Source organism: Caretta caretta, chromosome 3 (assembly GCF_965140235.1).
Source record: "Caretta caretta isolate rCarCar2 chromosome 3, rCarCar1.hap1, whole genome shotgun sequence".
NCBI lineage: Eukaryota > Metazoa > Chordata > Testudines > Cheloniidae > Caretta > Caretta caretta.
The window spans coordinates 57,825,053-57,850,322 of NC_134208.1; the positions used below are offsets into that span (position 1 = coordinate 57,825,053).

At 42.8% G+C, this 25,270-nt stretch overlaps 1 protein-coding gene across 50 annotated transcripts in view; it reads left to right on the forward strand.

Moving 5' to 3' along the window:
* Positions 1 to 25,270, forward strand: part of RIMS1 (regulating synaptic membrane exocytosis 1) — a 504,482-nt gene that overhangs the window by 266,800 nt on the left and 212,412 nt on the right. The gene's annotated exons all lie outside the window — the stretch shown is intronic.

The window sequence follows — 25,270 nt, forward strand, 5'->3', positions numbered from 1 at the left end:
GGAGAGACAGATGCATCCTGGAGGTGAATGCGTGACTGCAAGGATGGTGTCGCAGGAGGGCTTCAGCTTCCTTGACCACGGGGTGCTGTTCCAGGAAGAACGACTGCTAAACAGAGATGGGGTCCACCTATGAAGGAAGGGGAAGAGCATATTTGGCTACAGACTGGCTAAACTAGTGAGGAGGGCTTTAAACTAGGTTCGACAGGGCAGGTGACCAAAGCCCACAGGTAAGTCAAAAACAAGGAGACCTGGGAGAAGGATCGGAATCTGGGTGAAGCATGGGCTGTTATAGCAGAAATAAGGGAAAGACAAGACAAAACCGGGGGGGGTAAAAATCAAATCAGTATCTTAGATGTCTGCATACTTATGCAAGAAGTATGGGAAATAAGCAGGAAGAATTTGAAATGCTAGTAAATAAACACAACTATGACGTAGTTGGCACCACGGAGACTTGGTGGGTTAATACACGACTGGAATATTGGTATAGAAGGATACAGCTTGCTCAGGAAGGACAAGCAGGGAAAAAAAAGGGAGGAGGTGTTGGGTTATATATAAAAAATGTACACACTTGGACCGAGGTTGAAATAGAAATAAGAGACAGACTTGTTGAAAGTCTCTGGGAAGGATAAAAGGGGGTAAAAAACAAGGTTGATGTCATGGTAGGGGTCTACTACAGATCACCAAGCCAAGAAGAAGAGATGGATGAGGTTTTTTTAAAACAACTAACAAAATCATCCAAAGCACAGGACTTGGTGGTGATGGGGGACTTCAACCAGTGGTGAGCTGGAGCTGGTTCGCACTGTTTTGCTGGAACCGGTTGTTAAATTTAGAAGCCCTTTTAGAACCAGTTGTCCCCCCCAAGGGACAACCAGTTCTAAAAGGGCTTCTAAATTTAACAACCGGCCAAAAGTGGCGCCTTAGGCACCGACTCCATGGGTGCTCCAGGGCTGGAGCAGCCACGGGGAAAATTTGGTGGGTGCAGAACCCCCACAGGCAGCTCCCTGCCCTGCACCCGGCCCCATCTCACATCCGCTCCGCCTCCACCTTCGCCCCTGAGTTACGCTCCGCCCAGCTCTGCTTCTCCTCCCCCGGCTTCCCGCGAATCAGCTGTTTGCGCGGGAAGCCTGGGAGGGCTGAGAAGCAAGCGGCGGCTTTGTGCTCAGGCCCAAGAAGGCAGAGGAGAGCTGGGGCGGGGAGGTGCGAGGAGGGCCACCCGTGCCACAGCAGGTAACCCAGAGGAGCGGGAGTGTGCAGGGGAACCACTCCCCGCCCCAGCTCACCTCTGCCTCCCTGGGCCTGAATGTGAAGCCACTGCTTGCTTCTCAGCCCTCTCAGGGTTCCCACGCAAACAGCTGATTCACGGGAAGCCGGGGGGGTGGTGGTGTGTGGCAGAGAAGCAGAGTGCGGTGGCGCGTTCAGAGGCGGAGGTGAGGGGAGCTGGGGCTGGGCACGGGGCAGGGTGGAGAGCTGCCGGGGTGGGGGGTCTGCACCCACCAAATTTTCCCAGTGGGTGCTACAGCTCCGGAGCACCCACGGAGTTGGTGCCTAAGGTGCCACTTTTGATGTAATCAGTGGGGGGAGCGGCCGCTCTCCCGCTCCCCACTAGCTATGCTACCCCGCCCCTAGGAGCCAGAAGGACCTGCCGGATGCTTCCTGGGAGCTGCCCCAGGTAAGCAACACCGGGCCTCCCCACTTCGCCCCCCGGCAGGTCCCTCTGGCTCTTAAGGGGCAGGGTGGGCACGCACTACGGTGGCCCATGAGACCCTCCTGCCTGGTTCTGGGGCCAGTCAGGGGACAGGGGAGGGGGGTGGATGGGGCAGTGGTCCGGAGGGGGGGAATCAAGGAACGCGGGGGGTTGGATGGGGCAGGAGTCCCGGGGGGCGGGGGTGGGCCACGACCCCCTCGTGGGGTGAGGAGGGAACCGGTTGTTAAGATTTTGGCAGCTCATCACTGACTTCAACTACCCAGACATCTGTTGGGAAAATAACACAGCAGGGCACAGATTATCCAGCAAGTTCTTGGAGTGTATTGGAGATTTTTTGTTATTTCAGAAGGTGGAGAAAGGTACTGCGGGGAGGCTGTTCTAGATTTGATTTTGACAAATAGGGAGGAACTGGTTGAGAATTTGAAAGTGGAAGGCAACTTGGGTGAAAGTGATCATGAAATGGTAGAGTTCATGATTCTAAGGAGTGGTAGGAGGGAGAACAGCACAATAAAAACAATGGATTTCAAGAAGGCAGACTTTAGCAAACTCAGGGAGTTGGTAGGTAAAATCCCCTGGGAAGTAAGTCTAAGGGGAAAAACAACTGGAGACAGTTGGCAGTTTTTCAAAGACACATTTTTAAGGGCACAAGAGCAAACTATCCCACTGCGTAGGAAAGATAGGAAATATGGCAAGAGCCCATCCTGTCTTAACCAGGAGATCTTCAATGATCTAAAACTCAAAAAAGAGTCCTACAAAAAGTGGAAACTAGGTCAAATTACAAAGGATGAATATAAACAAATAACACAAGTATGTAGGGACAAAATTAGAAAAGCCAAGGCACAAAACGAGATCAAACTAGCTAGGGACATAAAAGGAAACAAGAAAACATTCTACAAATACATTAGAAGCAAGAGGAAGACCCAGGACAGAGTAGGCCCGTTACTCAACGATGGGGGAAAGACAATAACAGAAAATGTGGAAATGGCAGAGGTACTTCTTTGTTTCGGTTTCTACCAAGAAGGTTGGTGGCGATTGGCCGTCTAACATAGTGAGTGCCAGTGAAAATGAGGTAGGTTCAGAGTCTAAAACAGGGAAAGAACAAGTCAAAAATTACTTAGACAAGTCAGATGTCTTCAAATCCTAGAATACTCAAGGAGCTGACTAAGGCGATGTCGGAGCTATGAGCAATTATCTTTGAAAAGTCATGGAAGACGAGAGACATTCCAGAAGACTGGAAAAGGGCAAATATAGTGCCCATCTATAAAAAGGGAAATAAGGACAATCCGGGTAATTATAGACCAGTCAGCTTAACTTCTGTACCCGGAAAGATAATGGAGAAAATAATTAAGCAATCAATTTGCAAACACTTGGAAGATAATAAGGTGATAAATAACCATCAGCATGGATTTGCCAAGAACAAATCATGTCACACCAACCCGATTCCTTTATTTGATAGGGTAACAAGCCCTGTTAGGGGGAAGGTGGTAGGTGTGGTATACCTTGACCTTTAGTAAGGCTTTTGATACTGTCTCGCATGACCTTCTCATAAACAAACTAGGGAAATACAACCTAGATGGAGCTACTTTAAGGTGGGTGCATAACTGGTTGGAAAATCATTCCCGGAGAGTAGTTATCAGTGGTTCATAGTCATGCTGGAAGGGCATAATGAATGGGGTCCCGCAGGGATTGGTTCTGGGTCCGTTTCTGATTTATATAATGGCATAGAGAGTACACTTATAAAGTTTGCGGACGATACCAAACTGGGAGGGGTTGCAAGTGCTTTGGAGGATAGGATTAAAATTCAAAATGCTCTGGACAAACTGGAGAAATGGTCTGAAGTAAATAGGATGAAATTCAATAAGGACAAGAAACAATGGGCTTAAATTGCAGCAGGGGCAGTTTAGGTTGGACATTAGGAAAAACTTCCTAACTGTCAGAGTGGTTAAGCACTGGAATAAATTGCCTAGGGAGGTTGTGGAATCTCCATCATTGGGGATTTTTAAGAGCAGGTTGGACAAACACCTGTCAGGGATGGTCTAGATAATACTTAGTCCTGCCTTGAGTGCAGGGGACTGAACTAGATGACCTGTCAAGGTCCCTTCCAGTTCTATGATTCTATGAAAAGAGGGCATTCATAGTGGAGAAAATTCACAGTCTCTGGATTTTTTAACAGAGAGGTTTTGAGGTGTGGTCTATGGGTAGCTGGCTAGTCAGATGGTGCAGATAAAATCATTTTAACTGTATTCCTAATACTAATTTTCTCTATAAGCAACTGCTTATTTGCCGGAGGGGTCATCGCAAATGGGAGGTGGTAGTCTCTGTAACTGTGACAGGAGGGGAGGTACTCCTGCTGATCATGAAGGAGGGGAAGTGTCCATGAGATAATCTTTGTACTAAAGTGTATTCTGATCTACGGAAAAGTATAAGAACCCCTTTTCTAATACAAGGAGTTCAGGAGTCTAATGAAATCCAGTCGAAAACAACTTGTGCTAAAAGCTTATCGATACATGAAGGTTGTCAAGGTTCCTCCCCCACTCTGAACTCTAGGGTACAGATGTGGGGACCTGCATGAAAAACCTCCTAAGCTTATCTTTACCAGCTTAGGTCAAAACTTCCCCAAGGTACAAAATATTACACCCGTTATCCTTGGAATGGCCGCTACCACCACCAAACTAATACTGGTTACTGGGGAAGAGCTGTTTGGACGCGTCTTTCCCCCCAAAATACTTCCCAAAACCTTGCACCCCACTTCCTGGACAAGGTTTGGTAAAAAGCCTCACCAATTTGCCTAGGGGACTACAGACCCAGACCCTTGGATCTTAAGAACAATGAACAATCCTCCCAACACTTGCACCCCCCCTTTCCTGGGAAATGTTGGATAAAAAGCCTCACCAATTTGCATAGGTGACCACAGACCCAAACCCTTGGATCTGAGAACAATGAAAAAGCATTCAGGTTTTTACAAGAAGACTTTTAATAAAAAATAGAAGTAAATAGAAATAAAGAAATCCCCCCTGTAAAATCAGGATGGTAGATATCTTACAGGGTAATTAGATTCAAAAACATAGAGAACCCCTCTAGGCAAAACCTTAAGTTACAAAAAAGATACACAGACAGAAATAGTTATTCTATTCAGCACAATTCTTTTCTCAGCCATTTAAAGAAATCATAATCTAACACATACCTAGCTAGATTACTTACTAAAAGTTCTAAGACTCCATTCCTGTTCTGTCCCTGGCAAGAACCAGCATACAGACAGACACAGACCCTTTGTTTCTCTCCCTCCTCCCAGCTTTTTAAAGTATCTTGTCTCCTCATTGGTCATTTTGGTCAGGTGCCAGCGAGGTTACCTTTAGCTTCTTAACCCTTTACAGGTGAGAGGAGCTTTCCCCTGGCCAGGAGGGATTTCAAAGGGGTTTACCCTTCCCTTTATATTTATGACAAAGGTCCATATGAAATTCTTGTCAGAAGTCTTTATATATATTGTGCATGTGTCTCCATGGTTCTTACAGAGCCCTCTCACCCAAAAGAAGGGATTTACAATGGTTGCTGAAAAAAAGTTGACGTTTTCTAACAGTGCCATACAGTAGGGGTGTATCTGAGGGCTTGTCTACTTAGGGACACTCTGAAAATTTAATCCAAATTAGCTAAAGATTAATTAAAAGTGGATTAGTTAGACTGCATTAAACCCCTATGTGGACACTCTCATTCAGAATTAAAATTACCTTAATTCAGTTTAGTTTAATTGTCCATGCGAGGGATTAACGAATCCACTTTAAATTGAAACCTTTAAAATAAGCCAAATTAAAGTCATTTTGATTCTGAATGAGGGGGTTTAATGTAAGGGGTTCATGTTCTGAAAATGGGTTTCCACTTTAAATCCACATTACATTCACACCTTTAGCTAATTTGATTAACTTTCCTGAGTGCTCCTGGGTAGATAAATGCTTAGATACAGCAATTGTTACCAATGCTAAAAATAGTAGAGTTAACTTCTAATGGCAACCACTATACTTCAAGCAATGTCTATCTAAGTTTTCTTTCCCAAAAGACCTGGGCACAGGTTGCCAACAATACCTTGCATTGTGGCATCCCACATACCTGGGTACATTGACAAGGGTTCCTTAAATAGATGGCTGTACTGTAGCCACAGAATACAACATTGTTCAAAGAAGGAAGTTGCAAACCTCTGAAAGGCTGCCATCATAATGGGTGTACACATGCAGTGGTAGTGAGGTGATATACTTATTCTCTATTGGTTGTAATAAGGGTTCAAGCTGGAAAATTATTTAATTTTTAATCTCCTTTGCCCTGCAGCTTTCCTCTTCAGTAGGTGGCTTTCCAAAGAGCTTACACTTGCTTGCAAGAGTGGGGGGATGGTAAGAGTGATAAGCAGCCACTGCCACTTTATAGAGAGCAGAAGGGGCTGCAAAAAGTACTTACACGTTCATATGATGTGAGGTACTGATACTGGAAGTGTTCATCCTAAGGATGGTCCTTAGCTCTTCCTTAAGGAATTGGGGACTGAATTTGGTCATGCTTAAGTATTTTTGGTTCATATGAATGGGCCACAACAATTTTGTTACTAACCTGCTTTGATATTATTATTTATTAGCTGTATTGTGCCCAGCGCTTTATACTGTACAGATACATATAAAGAGCATTTCCCAAGAACTTACTATGTAAATAGAGCATTACAAATAATGAGGTGAAACAAAAGCAAAGTGCTAAAATTGTTATAGTTGGTCCATGACTTGTTATTTCTATGTTATGTATAAAAAAAACCAACAAAACACGGTTTGTTCCTATTACAGTGTGAACTAAGGAATCTTACACCTTCTTCATGCTCCTTTTGTTTAGCATAGTGTTAATTTTAATCTTATCTTCCTTTCATTCACTTTTACTCTAGTCCAACTCTTCTTTTTCCTGGTGTCAGTCCTGTCATTTCTTAATACCTTTCTCACTCCCAACCCACACCCACTGCAGTTACTTCATTCTATTATAAGTGAGAAAGAAAGAGCCAGTCAGATGAGATCCATAACTGGTACCAGGTGTTCCAGTATAGTTTACAGGGTTTAAAGTCCAGGTTCACGAGTGAGGTCTCAGCCTCTCCTGCCCTCAGCAACAAAGCAGCTTCTGTTGCTGCTCCTCACTGATGGTAGATGGAGTCTGCTGTGACCAGGGGAAAGGAAGGGGCTTCATAAGCTCATACACTTCCTCCTCCTGTCACTGTCTGGTGGTAGTGAGAGCATTTCTGCTAGTTCAAGAGTCGGGGGAGATCCAAGTCTCATGATTTTCCTGCTTCCAGTTGCAGCAGGATGACAACAGCTACTGCTTTCTGATAGCTCAATTGAGCAAGACAGGTATACAGACTGATTCTTATGGCCTACCCACCTATAGGTAGGGCCCTACCAAATTCACAGTCCATATTGATCAATTTCATGGTCATAGGATTAAAAAAATCATAATTTCACAGTGTTGTAATTGTAAGTGTCTTGACCCAAAAAGGAGTTGTGGTGGGGTCACAAGATTATTGTAGGGGGCGGGGGGGTTGCAGTACTGCTACCCTTACTTCTCAGCTGCTGCTGACAGCAGCGCTGCCTTCAGAGCTGAGCATCTGGAGAGTGGCAGCTGCTGGCTGGGATCCCAGCTCTGAAGGCAGAGATGCTGCCAGCAGCAGCGTAGAAGTAAGCATGGCATGGTATGGTATTGCCACCCTTACTTCTGTGCTCTTGCCTGCAGAGCTGGGCCATCAGTCAGCAGCTGCCGCTCTCCGGCCACCCAGCTCTGAAGGCAGTGCAGAAGTAAGGGTGGCAATACTGTGACCCCCCACCCCAAATTAACCTTGTGACCACTCTGCAGCTCCCTTTTGGGTCAGGACCCCCAATTTGAGAAACACTGGTCTCCCCCATGAAATCTGTATAGTATAGGGTAAGAGCATATGAAAGGCCAGATTACACGGTGGGGACACCAGATTTCCTGGTCCGTGACGCGTTTTTCATGGCCGTGAATTTGGTAGGGCTCTACCTATAGGAGCAACATCTCTTGTTGCTCACCATGCAGATCTTGTGTTGCAGTTAGGAGGTTGTCATTAATGGTCCTCGGAGCTGGGAAGAAGTCTTGCCCAATCGTCTGGCTCATGTCACTCCTGTTAGAAAAGAGACATTAATAAATTTGATGCACACTGACATTGGGATCAACTGTTATCTATTGATTCACAGGCATGTGATGTTTTCTCCCTAAGGGAGATTGACTGTTCAAACAGAGCATACTGTTTTGTTTAGTGGGAGTTGAATCTCTGAAAAGCTGCTTACTGGAGCTCAAGTGAGCCTTATGAAAGATCCAGACTCAGGGGTGTGTGTTTCTGTGAGATTAGGCATAAATAGTATCAAAATGGTTTTAACTTTTCTCCTCTTTAAAACTTTGAAATAGTTCTAAAATCTGTTTATGAAATCCCTTTGTGTATACTTATCTCTGTTGAAATTTTTGTCTGCATTAGAGATGTACCTAAACCATTAAGTTTTGGTCTGGAGTTTGAGACAAATTTGCTTTAAATTTGGGATGTTTGTAATTGGAATACAAATGTACTCTTTGAATTTTAAATATTGCTAAACTACTTGTCAATATAAAATATAATGTACAGTAATATGAAGAATTACTAAAATGTAAAAGGTGCACATGAATGTTTTCCTGCACAAAAATATTTATTAAAAGACAAAGTTGAAAATGTCTTAACATTTACTGCAGTTGACACCCACTCCGCCATTTTAAGCCTTCCAAGTATACTCTTATTTTTTAAAAAATATCCAAATATCTTGTAAATGCCATTTCTGTTTTACCCCAAAGTTGCAAAACATTGTTTATTATTGTAAAATGTGTCTTGACAAATTTCAATTAGCTCTGCTTGGTTTTATGAGATTTGGAAGGTGGGGAGTGAACATTGAGTGTCTCTGTAAACTCGAAAGCTTATCTCTCTCTCACCCACAGAAGTTGGTCCAATAAAAGATTTTACCTCACACACCTTGTCTCTCTAAAGCTAGTCCTGTTACTCATGAAGACTCTGTTTGTGAGGGAAGATGGCAAACCAGCTGATGTTTAAGTTTTTTTGTGTTGATAGTGAGTTTGTGCTAATTTTCTGTCTAGCGGTCTGAAGGATGTGGATACAGTTTTCCTTCATTTTGCACAAAAGAGCTGTAGAACATTTTCAGAATTGCTCTTGCATTTCAGCTTTGCAATTCAGATAAACCCATCATTTCTGCTATTTACCTCAGATCTGCCCTGCTGATTTAATGGTAGGGCTTCACCCCAAATGGTAAAATTTGCTGATAGGATGGTCATAACATATTATTAGGGAGACATATTTGAAGGAGTCACTACTTTGTTGCTGAAGATATCCGTTATCCTTATTTTGAAGGGATCTTTTCCATAACAACCAGTCTTAGATACTTGTAAATCAAGTGGGATATATCGTAGAGTTGGGAGGAATAGGATTGGGTGTTATAATTAAATAGATGAGGATAGTGAGTTTTGTTTATTTCCACATTCTGATTGAAGACTGGGGCATATACTATTCATCAAATATTCTATCAATTTATTCCAGTTAAACTGATAAAATTACAAATCAACTCTGTCTCCCATAGTCTAGTAATATTAATTACACAGTAGAAAAGATAATAACAGAGAATATATTTTATTATTGACAGGACACAGCATTTTGAATTTTTTCTTCAGGAAGTAGATTTTGATGAGTATGCATTTATCTGTTTCATTCCATCATTAATCATAGGTAAAATATGAGTTGTAATGTAATGTATTTTTTTCATCATATACCTAGGAGTAAGTCATGATCGTTGATCATTAATTCCTTTGACATTTTCTGTAATGTAGAAAAATCTCCTGCACAACTTTTTAATATGCTTATTTTCATAGTACATCATTTGTTTGAATTGCTCCATGGTTTTACATTTGGATGGGTGTTTTAAAAATCTGTTTTAAAGTAGTAGTTAAAGCTTTCCTATAAGTTACTCATTTGGTAATTAGAAACATGCTCTTTTGTATACTTCCTGAAATTGTTCTTGTTGCTTTCCAATTTTTGCTAATGCAGACCGCAATAAGAGAGTAGAGGCGTGTGCGCACACACACACAACAATAAGAAGAAAAATGTCATTGTGTATATGTAACCAAAAGTTTTTTTTTTGGTTCATGGGACCCAGGGATCTGGGGGTCACAAGCTAAATATGAGTCAACATTGTAACACTATTGTAAAAATAAGCAAACATAATTCTGGGATTAGCAGGAGTGTTGTAAGCAAGACACAAGAACATAAGAACATAAGAATTACATGGGTTTTAAATCAGATCAGAACTTAGTCCAATGCAGTTTATAAGAACATAAGAACGGCCATAATGGGTCAGACCAAAGGTCCATCTATGCCAGTATCCTGTCTTGCAACAGTGACCAATGCCAGGTGCCCCAGAGAGAATGAACAGAACAGGTAATGATCAAATGATTCTTCCCCTGTCACCCATTCCCATCTTCTGGCAACCAGAGGCTAGGGACACCATACCTGCCCATCCTGGCTAATAGCCATTGATGGACCTTTCCTCCATGAACGTATCTAGTTCTTTTTTTAACCCTGTTATAGTCTTGGCCTTCACAACATTCTCTGGCAGGGAGTTCTATGGGTTGACTGTGCATTGTGTGAAAGAATACTTCCTTTTGTTTGTTTTAAACCTGCTGCCTATTAATTTAATTTGGTGACCCCTAGTTCTTGTGTCATGAGAAGTAGTAAACAACACTTCCTTATCTACATTCCCTACACCAGTCATGATCTTATAGACCTCTATAATATCTCCCCTTAGCCGTCTCTTTTCCAAGATCAACAGTCCCAGTCTTATTAATCTCTCCTCATACAGAAGCCGTTCCATACCCCTAATAATTTTTGTTGCCCTTTTCTGAACCTTTTCCAATTCCAGTGTATCTTTTTTGAGATGGGACGACCACATCTGCACACAGTATTCAAGATGTGGGCGTACCATGGATTTATATAGAAGCAACATGATATTTTCTGTCCTATTTTCTATCCCCTTCTTAATTATTCCCAGCATTCTGTTCGCTGTTTTGACTGCTGCTGCAAATTGAGTGGATGTTTTCAGATAATTATCCACAATGACTCCAAGATCTCTTTCTTGAATGGTAACAGCTAATTTAGATCCCCTCATTTTATATGTATAGTTGGGATTATGCATTACATTACAATGTGCTTTACTTTGCATTTATCAACATTAAATTTCATCTGCCATTTTGTTGCCCAGTCACCCAGTTTTGAGATATCCTTTTGTACCTCTTCGCAGTCTGTCTGGGTCTTAACTATCTTGAATAGTTTTGTATCATCTGCAAATGTTGCCACCTCACTGTTATCCTTTTTTCCAGATCATTTATGAATATGTTGACTAGGACTGGTCCCAGAACAGACCCCTAGGGGACACCACTATTTATCTCTCTCCATTCTTAAAACTGACCATTTATACCTAGGCTTGTTTCCTATCTTTTAACCAGTTACCAATCCATAAGATCACCTTCCCTCTTATTCCGTGGCAGCTTACTTTGTGTAAGAGCCTTTGTGGAGGGACCTTGTCAAAGGCTTTCTGAAAATCTAAGTATACTAACTATATCCACTAGATCCCCCTGGTCAACATGCTTATATAACCCCTCAAAGAATTCTAGTAGATTGGTGAGGCATGATTTCCTTTTACTAAAACCATGTTGACTCTTCCTCAACAAATTGTGTTCATCTATATGTCTGACAATATTGTTCTTTATTATAGTTTCAATCAGTTTGCCTGGTACTGAAGTCAGGCTTACAGGCATGTAATTGCCGGGATCACCTCTGGAGCCCTTTTTAAAAATTGGCATCACATTAGCTATCCTCCAGTTGTCTGGTACAGAAGCTGATTTAAATGATAGGTTACAAACCACAGTTCTGCAATTTCACATTTGAGTTCCTTCAGAACTCTTGGGTGAATACCATCTGGTCCTGGTGACTTATTGCTGTTTAATTTATCAATTTGTTCCAAAACTTCCTCTAATGATACCTCAATCTGGGACAGTTCCTCAGATCTGTTGCCTAAAAAGAATGACTCAGGTTTGGGAGTCTCCCTCACCTCCTCAGCTGTGAAGACCGACGCAAAGAATTCATTTAGTTTCTCCGCAATGGCCTTATTGTCCTTGAGTGCGCCTTGAGCGTCTCAATTGTCCAGTGGCCCCACTGGTTGCTTAGCAGGCTTCCTGCTTCTGATGGACTTAAAAAAAAAAGTTGCTATTACTTTTTGAGTCTTTGGCTACCTGTTCCTCAGATTCTTTTTTGGCCTTCCTAACTGTATTTTTACACTTCATTTGCCAGGGTTTATGCTCTGTTCTATTTTCCTCACTAGGATTTAACTTCCACTTTTTAAAAGATGCCATTTTGCTCTCACAGTTTCTTTTATTTTATTGTTTAGCCACGGTGGCACTTTTTTGGTTCTCTTGCTATATTTTTTTAATTTGGGGTATACATTTAAGACCATTATGGTGTCTTTAAAAAGTTTCCACGCAGCTTGCAGAGATTTCACTTTTGGCACTGTGCCCCTTAATTTCTGTTTAACTAACCTCCTCATTTTTGTGTAGTTCCCCTTTCTGCAATTAAATGCTACAGTGTGGGGCTGCTGTGGTGTTTTTCCTGCCACAGGGATATTAAATTTAATTATATTATGGTCACTATTACAGGTGGTCCAGCTATATTCACCTCTTGGACCAGATCCTGTGATCCATTTAGGATTAAATCAAGAATTAAATCTCCTCTGGTGGGTTCCAGGACCAGCTGCTCCAAGAAGTAGTCATTTAAGGTGTCAAAAAACTTTAGCTCTGCATCCTGTCCTGAGGTGACATGTACCCAGTCAATATGGGGATAATTGTAAAATTTGTCCATTTTTACAGTTTGATTCATTTATGATTTTTACTTCATTTGATTCTATGCTTTCTTTCACATATAGTGCCACTCCCCTACCAGCATGACCTGTTCTATCCTTCCGATATATTTTGTACCCTGGTAATTCTTCCGCTGTACTCTGTACTTATTAGGCCTCAGCTGTAGTATTGTGTCCAGTTCTGAGTACCACATTTTAGGAAAGATGTGGACAAACTGGAGAAAGTCCAGAGAGGAACAACAAAAATTATTAAAAATCTAGAAAACATGACTTATGAGGGGAGATTGGGTTTGCTTAGGTTGGAGAAGAGAAGACTGAGGGGGAACACGATAACAGTTTTCAAGTATATAGCATGATTATAGTTTTCAAGTATATAAAAGGTTGTTAAAAGGAGAAAAATTGTTTTCTTTAACCTCTGAGGATAGGACAAGAAGCAATTGGCTTAAATTACAGCAAGGATGGTTTAGGTTGGACATTAGGAAAAACAACCTAACTGTCAGGGTAGTTAAGCACTGAAATAAATTGCCTAGGGAGGTTGCGGAATCTCCATCATTGGAGATTTTTAAGATCAGGTTGGACGAACACCTGTCAGGGATGGTCTAGATATTTGGTCCTGCCTTGAGTGCAGGGAACTGGACTAGAAGACCTTTTGAGATCCCTTCCAGGCCTACATTTCATATATTTTACATGATTATATATATATTATATATATATATATATATATAATAATATATATATTATTATATATATTACATGATTATATAATACAAGAATGGTATAAAAAGGGGATTCAGGGTAGAGGAATAAAGTTGAACATGTTTGCATACAAAAGTTCTACTGCTTTAATTATACCGTTGTGTGTGTGTGTGTATTTTATATATCTATATTTTCATACAGCTATATATACTTATATAAAAGAGCTTATACTAGTGTAACTTATTCCCTTTCCCTTACAGGAAGAACAAACTTTGCTGGTATAAGCACTTTTCTACTGCTATAGTCACATCCACAGTGTGGTTTTTAGTGATATAACTATTTCAGTAAAAAAAAATCACATCCCTAAAAGAGTTATATTGGCACAAAATTTGTGATTAGGCCAGGCCTTTGTCTGCCCTACAAGGGAAGGTTAAAAGAACTAGATATGTATAGCTTTGGGAAAAAGATTAAGAAATGATCTGGAAAAAACACAAATATTTGAAGAATGGCAATTATAGCAAAAGGATGGATTTGTTTGGAGTATTCTAAGACACTATAATTAGGAGTTAAAATAAGAAATTAAGTGTAAGATAATTTAGCCTGGATGTTAAGAAAAATCACTTAATAAATTCTGCAGCTCAGTGTCTCCCACAATTCTGATAGGTATGAGCTATTCCCCTCCTGTCTGCAGTTTCCGGAGGCAGTTCAAAGCTATATCACAGCCCATGATAGCCATGCTCCTTGCTCCGGCCTGCTCCATATCTTCTGCTCTATAGCAGCTGTCAAGCAGTAGTTCACTTTACGTGTGACCTTTTTTTTTTTTTTTTTGCCAGCTTATGATTTTATCATTTTTTTTTTTTGAGCAGTAGCGAGCAGCCATTTCTTTTTTCTTTCTCTCCTGGATCATCTGTGGAGCAGTGAGGGTGCTCTTAGCCACCTGGGGCCAGCACTGCAGCCCCTCCCAGCTGAACTCCTCTGGCCCTGCTCAGGCATGGCAGAGCTGTTGTGCAAACACTGAGGTAAATCCAAGCGGTGTTCTTTTTTTGAGGAAGCCTTTACAGATTATTTGGAGGATGAATCGTGCCCTGTCTGCTCTCAGCCAGCCAACCCGTGCATTGCTAGGACATGGGGCTCTGAGTCTGATGGGCATGTTGGGCCCCCCCCATCCCAAGAAGCCATGACTCCAATACAGAAAATCCTGATCTGGAGAAGCAGAGCAGAGAGAGATATTAAAGACAAGGACTTCAGCCAGAGGGGTAAGTCCTAGGGCAGAAGAGGACTGGAAAGAAAAAAAAACCTTTGTGGGGCTTCAGATCCCATCCTACCCCCAAGTCCTAAAATGGGTCCTAGGTTACCTGGGGAGAGAAGCAGGGCTCTTACTTGACTCCCCTTCTTCTCAACTCAAATCAGGGTATTCCAGCAATGAAACTCCATCCATAGGAAGGGTGAGTGGGACCCTAAGGGGGAGGACATGGAGGGAGACATATTCAGAGAATTCAAGGCAGTGCATAAAGCAAGCCACACAAAAAATGCCCTTGCTACTGGCAGAAAGACTAAAAAACAAAACAAAAAACAACCCCCAAAAAAACCCCTAAAAGAAAAATAAAAAGTATAAAAAACCTAAGACGTATTCGTTCTCTGGTTCCAACACCTCCACACCCCTGAGGAAGGGGAACTCTCAGATTCAGGCTCTGAGCAGGAGATGGAAAAATGCAACACAGGATTTTTTCCCTGAAATGTTTGAAACCATCTGCAGAAAGGGTGCACCAACAATCTAGATCTAACCTGATCAGGCACTAGAGGACACGCATAAAGGGAAATACCTGCCTTCTAAATCCTCACCTGAGACAGCAATCGGACTGCACTCATCCTTCCAGGATGTGAGCAGAGAGAAACAGGAAACCCCTGATGTAGGTAAATGTATAAGTAGCCATGCACTCAGATGTTACAAGTTGCAAGAGCCAAAAAATGCCATTACAGATACACCAAAAGTCAATGCTGCAGTGGCATCTCTAGCAGAGGATATGGTAATCCAGTCTGAAGGGGATTTCTTTCCCAAAAGATCCTACTGGTAGAAAGGTGGAAGCTACCCTTAGAAGTGACTTTGAGCTTTTGCTGGCTACTCTTAGAGCATCTCTGGCAGCTACATGCTTTGCAAGAGCCATCCTGACTTGCAGTCTGCATTTAAGAAAATTTCCTTACCAACAGTCTTTGTGACAGATACCTCATAACATGCTAAGAGATTTTTAAGCTGGGGCCATGGAATGTATGTCAGCAGCCAGACACCATACCTGGCTTTGTGCCTGAAAGGTTGAGCTCACTCCAAACAAATTCAGTGCTAATTTAAATTCACAGGTTCTCTCCTCTTTGGGGAAAAACTAGACAAAATAGTCACAGAAAGCGCTGCCAAACTGAGATAGTCCCTCTCTTTCCAACTCAGTGCTCTAAGGAGGAACAACAAACCTAGCAAAAGACAAAAAAGCTCCTTTCATCCATCCTAACAAGGATAACAGAGGAAAGGCACAGGTATATCAGGTAAAAATCCTGGAACTGGGGATCAGTTGGAAAATCCCAAGGGGGATCCATTGCCTCTGACAGCCCACCATCACAATAAATGAATGTGACTCCACCCAGACCTGAATCTAGGAGACAGAATTTCCCACTTCTCAGGCGAATGCTCTCAAATGACCACAGACAAATGGGTGAAAGAGAAGTGAGTTGCGGATACTCCCTTGAACTAAATTCCCCACCTCATCCAATCCCCCATCCCAAGCGACTCCATAAAATGTGAGCTGATATTAAATGAAATCTCATATCTCCTGGAAATAGGAGCAATATAAAGGGTTTCCTCAGAAGAAAGATTCTTAGGACTGTGCTCCATTTTTTTCATTGTCCAGAAGCATATGGAGCGTCAGAGCCATCTTGGATTTCAAGCAGCTCAACAAATGGGTGAAGAAGATGAGATTCTGTATGGATACCCTAGCTTCAACAGTAACATCTATGTCTTTTTTGTTCTGTGGATCTAGCAGATGCACATCTCTTATGACCATCACACCACACACTGCTGAGATTTGCGTACAGCACAGCCCACTACCAGTATCATATGCTCCCATTTTGTCAGCCCCTAGGGTTTTTACTAAGATCCTGGTGGTAATAATAGCCAGACTCAGGTCTCAGAGCACTCACCTGGATCCCTTCCTAGACGACATCTTGATCATTACTCTGACCAAAGCAGCAGCAAGTAGTGCCACAATGCGGACACTGGATCTGTTTCAAGCACGCAGATTTGTGATAAACACCAAGAAGAGCTCCTTGACTACCTCCACAAAGGTAGTTCACATGAGAACAGAAATAGACTATGATGTATGATGTATATGTATGATGTATATCAAAAAACAAAGTGGAGCAAAGAGTGTAATTCTACACACAGAAGCAATGGAGATAATGGAATGGGCAGTGAGATCTCTCCCTTCCATTGGAGCAATACATATAAAAGGAGAACTTTACCAAAAGGCAGAGTGGTGCCTGAATCAGGAAGTCTTCTCTCTGATTTTGCAGAAGTTTGGCCTTCTGGCAGTCGACTTGTTTGCCAGTCACAAGAACACAATCGGCCGATGTACTTCACCAGGGAAGCAGACTCCCAAATTCCTGGGGATGGGTGCTCTTTCCTCAGATAGTTACAAGAACTCATATGCATTCCTGCCCTTTCCACTTTTGGGAAAGGTGATCCAGAAGATAAGGCAAGAAGCAGCAATGGAGATAGTGCTAGCTCCACCATGGCCAAGGAGACTATCGTTTTCCGATCCGATAGAACTGAAATTGGAGCCACCATTGTAGCTATCAGTAAACCAGACATATTTTACCAAAGGCCATTGCTCCATCCAGACCCAGTCTGTCTGCAGCTGACAGCCTGGCCATTGAGAGCGAAGAATTAGCCATGCCAGGATTATCTTCCGAAGTGACTGGAACTCTCTTCTTCTCCAGGTGAGCTTTAACCGTAAAGGCTTATTCCTCCACCTGGACTAGGTTTAGCTCAGGGTGTCAAGAACACAACAATAATCCCAAGGATCCTGGTATCCCAATTATCTTGAACTTTCTTCAGGAAGGTATAGATAAGGGACTTTATAGCATGCCACGTGTCTGCTGTAACCTCCTATTCACAGAGAACCCTCAGACATCCAGATTTCTTTGAGCAGTCAGACTGGCTAAACCTGTAGTTAGACCAATCTTTCCCAAGTAAGGCCTACCACTGGTGTTAAAAGCCCCACACTTAGCCAGGATGGGCAGGGATACAAAACCATGCTGTGAAGTGTCCCTAGCCTCTGTTTGCTAGAAGCAGGAAATGGGTGACGGGGATGGATCACTCGATGATTACCTGTTCTGTTCATTCCCTCTGAAGCACTTGGCATTGGCCACTGTCGGAAAACAGGATACTGGGCTAGATGGACCATGGGTCTGACCCAGTATGGCCGTTCTTGTGTTCTTATGTTCCCACTCCCTTTTGAAACAACGATATCAATATTTTCATTCTACCGATCCATCAAAACCTGTTTTCTGATTCCCATCATGTCTGCTAGATAAGTTTCTGAACTGGCAACTGTACCCATGCAGGAACCTCATTGTGTGTTCCATAATGACAAGATGATGCTAAGAATTCCAGAATTTTTCTTGCCTAGGGTTAATTCATCTTTCCATGCCTCCCTTCATTCTGTCCAAACCCACCACATTTAGCAGTAAAGCTGTGGCACACTTTAGATTTTGAAGAGTGCTAATGATCTGTAGCAAGCACACCAAATCAACAAGATCGGGGTCCTTGTTAGTCTCCTTTCATCTGAAGTACCCACGGCTCAGGATATCCAGGCTATGCTAGCTAGATGGATCAAGCTGTGTATCTTAGAAACATATGAGGCATCAGTTACTCCTGTCCAGATGGCATCAAAGCACACTCTGCAATATTTATGTTGACTTTGTGGGCAGAAGGAGCTTGTGCTTCCACTGCAGAGAAATGCAGGGCAGCAAGGTGGTCATTAGTTAACACCTTTATCAGGCACTGTAACATGGACTTTCTGTCCTCTGCAGAGTCCTCCTTTAGAAGGAAGCTTCAGGCAGTGGACCAGTAGTGGCTTTACAATTTTGGGCAATTAACTTAGGGAGGTCTTCCCTATTTCATTCTGTCTTTAATTCTCCCAACCTACTGCTGTTCACTGCTCGCTACTTCCCATATGTATCAGATTTGTGGGAGACACAGAGCTGCAGAATGGTAAATTCCTTACCCAATAATTTCCTTTCTGCTTGCAGTGTCTCCCACAATTCTACCCACTCTGGTTCTCTTCCTAACCAAGGGACAGTGTTTAATTTTGACAGTTGTGCTTGTAGGCTGTAGCCAACACTACATAGTTTGTTGTTTGGCATTTAACATTTGGCATTGTTACTAATCATAGTCTATGAGTTTTTACACAGCTATGGAATGAAATCATCTGTCAGCAAGCCAGAGAAAAAGGCACGGTTAGTACAGGCTGAGCTACAGCCTTTGAACTGCCTCTGGAAATTAGAGACAGGAGAGTAATAGCCCATATATATCAAAATTGTGGGAGACACTGCTAAGAGAAAGGAAATTATCAAGTAAGAAATTTATCATTCTCTTATAGGATGTGGTGGAAGTCCTGTTGCTAGTATTATTTATAATTTGGCATAATTATATAATTATAATCATAATACTACTTGTATTCCATTCTGTTCTATTCTTATAGATGGGACAGGTGCCAGGTTGTAGTTTAGGTTGCTGAATACTTTATAAGATGTTTTCAGTTGCTTATAACTTTCCCAAATATAAGCTGTTCACTGAAATTTTCCATTCCAGATGTCTGACTCAGGCTGAATATTTTTTTTTGGGGGGGGGGATTTTTAATTAAAATAGTTCAGGTATTTTCGGGAATGAGGTTTGGTAGAAATGTATTGCTTTGCCCATATTAAAAAAAATATTCCAATGGTTTTGTTGGGAAGCTTTAGCACCTCCATGCTTTAGGGGCCAGTGGCTTAACATTTGGCAGGAGGTGATTCTGATGTCAGGCCTTTTATCTACTCTGTGAAAACTTGCTAGAATATGGCCAAGTTATAAGCCTCTAAAAAAATTGGAGTTTGCCCATGCTCAGTTGAGACTTGTTTGAACTCGGTAGCTAAATTCTCCGAAGATTCCATCTATTCTGGGCATGCTCTGACCCAAGCTGCAGGGACTAAGCAGGACTTTATCTGCAATTGCTCCTCTTCCCAACTGCCAGAAGCTGCTGTGGCAGTGGGCACAAGAACTTTGACCATGGGAAATGGATCCCCCTGCTGGTGCCCAAGCAGTGGTCTCCATGCTCGTGTCCACGCACGGTAGAGGAGGAGGAGGCAGCCTGACTGAAATGCAGAAGGTGAGAAACAGGAGAAGGGTGGGGACAAAGGCTGGACAAAGGGGAGCAGGAAGCGATAGGTATTTGATTTTGAGGGGAATTAAGAGCAGGCCAAGAGGGAGGAGCAAGGCCAGGAGCAAAGGCGGGAAGAAAACTCGGGTGGGGAGATAGAAACGTCACAGGAGAGGGTCAAGAGCACAAGGAGGGTGAACAGGAGAGAGGGAAGGAGCAGATGAGGCCAGGCCATGGTGAGGGCAGGAGGAAGGAGAGATGGGGGAAAGGAAGGAAGACATGAGCAGAAGCTTGGGGATGGGAGGGACGGGGCAGGAAAGATAAGAGCAGAGGGACAGAGATAGGAGTGTGGGCACAGGCAGGAACCAAGTGGGATAGCAGTGGAAGGTGGGGTACAACCTCCGTTCAGCTCCCCTGTGCATATTACATGATCACATCAATTTTTTTCCATAGGACCCCTGCCTCCTTTAGTCCACATAATTGGCATCCAGACACCTGTAAGAGAATGAAATCCATAGACATAGTAAAATAGGAAAAATGCAGTATATAGACATTTGAGGACTCTGAGGTGTGGAATTTACTGGAAATCCAACTATATATAAAACACATTGTACTGACATGGGGAAGTGAGGAAGGAATTGGAATTTGTGGTCCAGCAGCTTCAGTTTTTCAATAGTCTGATACTATGGCTAACACTTGTTAGAAATGTACTACATTATACAAAGTTTTTAACATTTGTTATGTACAGTAAAAGAAGGACACCGAGGCACAAATTTGAGATTGTATTAGCAAGTTATGAAATAATTTCATGGTAGGGATTTGTAATGCCTTGGTATTGGGCTGGTTTATTGCTCCGGTTAAAGCAATGTGAATGAACACATTGTTTTGAGAAATCCCAAGTCCTAGTGATGGGGTTATGCAGTATATAAAACATGACACAAGCCACATTGAGATGTGAAGATAAAAATATAAAGTTTTTGTTGTTGATGTTGTTGTTGTTGGTAAGAAAAGTTACTGGTGTTAACACATTATATTTACTTTTTGGTTTTGTTTCAGTCACTGATATCCCATTTTGTTTGGATGTTTATTTCTATGTATCAGTAACAGTAATGATCTAAAAGTGTTCTTCGCTTATATAGTTATACTTTCTAAAAGTTAATAAAAGCACCCAGGCATTTTGTCTAAAGCGTGTCTAAAAAGTAAATTGGGATTTTCTGAATTAAAATACATATTAGAAGTGAAATCCTGACCCCACTGAAGTCAATGTGAGTTTTGCCATTGACTTGAGTGAGGCCAGGATTTCACCACAGGGTTTTTAATAATCACCAAAGCGTGCCTAGGCATATCACGGGACAAGTATGTGCAGATTTTCTCCACAGTATACCCTCTGCCAGTACAGACTGTGGGGCATGAATTGTCATCATTTAAAAACACAAGGAAAATAATATGCATATATGTTTGAAGGCAGGTAATGTTAAACTTTCTTTAATGAGCTGTTTTTTTCCAATCCTAGCAAAGAGTCACCACCAAACTAAGGGGAGACCATGTGCCACATATGAAAGTAGAGGTCCAAATTCAGCTCTTGGTGAAAGACGAATTGTTTGGTGGGACAACTCCAGTTACTTCAAGGGCTGAATTTAGCTTACATAGTTCAGTTTTCTTTTAGCTATTTATTTGCATGTTAAATGATAAAATTGGCTAGTTTTAATTTGTTCCTTTACATCACCAGTTTTATTTAAACTTAAAAAATTGTCTACTTTGGCGCCAAGATCAGGTATATAAATACTACTAGCGTCTCAAAAATGGTTTAGAATAAGTTGCTCTTTTCAGCGTCAACTATTGCTTTTGATAATACTCTATATTGTCACAAAGGGTGATAATAATGCAAAGGTATGAAAGGTAATAGAGTACAGGGGGCATGTAAATATTGTGTTTTAAAAAAGAGAAATGATCTGTTGAAAAAACAAACAAAAACAACATACCCAGGCTCTGTTCTCATTGCATCAGGCTCTCTCTTCCCATTTGTTCCATTCCAATCTGTCTCATTTTCCCAAGTCCTTCCCAACACCCTTTGCAGCCATCCCTCTCATCGTAAAGTCACATTCCATATTTGGCTGGTCAAAATACACTGCCAAGTCATTTGTTCTCCAGCCCTCCCATTACACAGCCCCCTGTGAGCTTATACATCCTTCGTCACTTCATCCCCAGTGCATGCAGCATGCTCTCCCCTCTCCCTCAAAGTCCCTCAAAACACTGGTTCTGTGATTCCAATCTGCACTTGCTCCCAAGTCCTCCCGAACATATCCACTGAGTTTCCCCTACAACACCCAATTGATTCATGATTGCTCCAGTGTGCATCATCAGTAGTCTCTTCTCTCTACACACAATGCATGTCACCTCTGTCTGTCCTGAACAAAAATAAAAATCACAACTTTGAATTAAATGTGTAGCATTATTTCCTCTGCCTGTACTGCTACTTTGTTTGGTACCCTGTGTTGCATTCCTTTATGGCTGGCTCCCTTTGTGTGTTTCCCTAACTGTCATAGAATCATAGAATATCAGGGTTGGAAGGGACCACAGGAGGTCATCTAGTCCAATCCCCCTGCTCAAAGCAGGACCAATCCCCAATTAAATCATCTCAGCCAGGGCTTTGTCAAGCCTGACCTTAAAAACTTCTAAGGAAGGAGATTCTACCACCTCCCTAGGTAACCCATTCCAGTGTTTCACCACCCTCCTAGTGAAAAAGGTTTTCCTAATATCCAACCTAAACCTCTCCCACTGCAACTTGAGACCATTACTCCTTGTCCTGTCCTCTTCTATCACTGAGAATAGTCTAGAACCATCCTCTCTGGAACCACCTCTCAGGTAGTTGAAAGCAGCTATCAAATCCCCCCTCATTCTTCTCTTCTACAGACTAAACAATCCCAGTTCCCTCAGCCTCTCCTCATAAGTCATGTGTTCCAGAACCCTAATCATTATTGTTGCCCTTCGCAGGACTCTCTCCAATTTATCCACATCCTTCTTGTAGTGTGGGGCCCAAAACTGGACACAGTACTCCAGATGAGGCCTCACCAATGTCGAATAGACGGGGATGATCACGTCCCTCGATTTGCTCGCTATGCCCCTACTTATACATCCCAAAATGCCATTGGCCTTCTTGGCAACAAGGGCACACTGCTGACTCATATCCAGCTTCTCGTCCACTGTCACCCCTAGGTCCTTTTCCGCAGAACTGCTGCCTAGCCATTCGGTTCCCTAGTCTGTAGCTGTGCATTGGGTTCTTCCGTCCTAAGTGCAGGATCCTGCACTTATCCTTATTGAACCTCATCAGATTTCTTTTGGCCCAATCCTCCAATTTGTCTAGGTCCCTCTGTATGCTATCCCTGCCCTCCAGCGTATCTACCACTCCTCCCAGTTTAGTATCATCCGCAAATTTGCTGAGAGTGCAATCCACACCATCCTCCAGATCATTTATGAAGATATTGAACAAAACCGGCCCCAGGACCGACCCCTGGGGCACTCCACTTGACACCGGCTGCCAACTAGACATGGAGCCATTGATCACTACCCGTTGAGCCCGACAATCTAGCCAACTTTCTACCCATCTTACAGTGCATTCATCCAGCCCATACTTCTTTAACTTGCTTTAACATCCAGCCCATACTTCTTTAACTTTAACTTTAACAAGAATACTGTGGGAGACCGTGTCAAAAGCTTTGCTAAAGTCAAGAAACAATACATCCGCTGCTTTCCCTTCATCCACAGAACCAGTAATCTCATCATAGAAGGCGATTAGATTAGTCAGGCATGACCTTCCCTTGGTGAATCCATGCTGACTGTTCCTGATCACTTTCCTCTCATGTAAGTGCTTCAGGATTGATTCTTTGAGGACCTGCTCCATGATTTTTCCGGGGACTGAGGTGAGGCTGACTGGCCTGTAGTTCCCAAGATCCTCCTTCTTCCCTTTTTTTAAAGATTGGCACTACATTAGCCTTTTTCCAGTCATCCGGGACTTCCCCCGTTCGCCACAAGTTTTCAAAGATAATGGCCAATGGCTCTGCAATCACAGCCGCCAATTCCTTTAGCACTCTGGGATGCAACTCGTCCGGCCCCATGGACTTGTGCACGTACAGCTTTTCTAAATAGTCCCTAACCACCTCTTTCTCCACAGAGGGCTGGCTATCTATTCCCCATGTTGTGATGCCCAGCGCAGCAGTCTGGGAGCTGACCTTGTTCGTGAAGACAGAGGCAAAAAAAGCATTGAGTACATTAGCTTTTTCCACATCCTCTGTCACTAGGTTGCCTCCCTCATTCAGTAAGGGGCCCACACTTTCCTTGGCTTTCTTCTTGTTGCCAACATACCTGAAGAAACCGTTCTTGTTACCCTTGACATCTCTCGCTAGCTGCAGCTCCAGGTGCGATTTGGCCCTCCTGATTTCATTCCTACATGCCCGAGCAATATTTTTATACTCTTCCCTGGTCATTTGTCCAACATTCCACTTCTTGTAAGCTTCTTTTTTATGTTTAAGATCCGCTAGGATTTCACCATTAAGCCAAGCTGGTCGCCTACCATATTTACTATTCTTTCGACACATCGGGATGGTTTGTCCCTGTAACCTCAACAGGGATTCCTTGAAATACAGCCAGCTCTTCTGGACTCCTTTCTCCTTCATGTTAGTCCCCCAGGGGATCCTACCCATCTGTTCCCTGAGGGAGTCGAAGTCTGCTTTCCTGAAGTCCAGGGTCCGTATCCTGCTGCTTACCTTTCTTCCCTGTGTCAGGATCCTGAACTCAACCAACTCATGGTCTCTGCCTCCCAGATTCCAATCCACTTTTGCTTCCCCCACTAATTCTTCCCGGTTTGTGAGCAGCAGGTCAAGAAAAGCTCTCCCCCTAGTTGGCTCCTCCAGCACTTGCACCAGGAAATTGTCCCCTACGCTTTCCAAAAACTTCCGGGATTGTCTATGCACCGCTGTATTGCTCTCCCAGCAGATATCAGGAAAATTAAAGTCACCCATGAGAACCAGGGCATGCGATCTAGTAGCTTCTGCGAGCTGCCGGAAGAAAACCTCATTCACCTCATCCCCCTGGTCTGGTGGTCTATAGCAGACTCCCACCACTACGTCACTCTTGTTGCTCACACTTCTAAACTTAATCCAGAGACACTCAGGTTTTTCTGCAGTTTCGTACCAGAGCTCTGAGCAGTCATACTGCTCCCTTACATACAGTGCTACTCCCCCACCTTTTCTGCCCTGCCTGTCCTTTCTGAACAGTTTATAACCATCCATGATAGTACTCCAGTCATGTGAGTTATCCCACCAAGTCTCTGTTATTCCAATCACGTCATAATTCCTTGACATCACCAGGACCTCCAGTTCTCCCTGCTTGTTTCCAAGGCTTTGTGCATTTGTATATAAGCACTTGAGATAACCTGCTGATCGCCCCTCATTCTCAGTATGAGGCAGGAGCCCTCCCCTCACAGACGTTCCTGCATGTGCTTC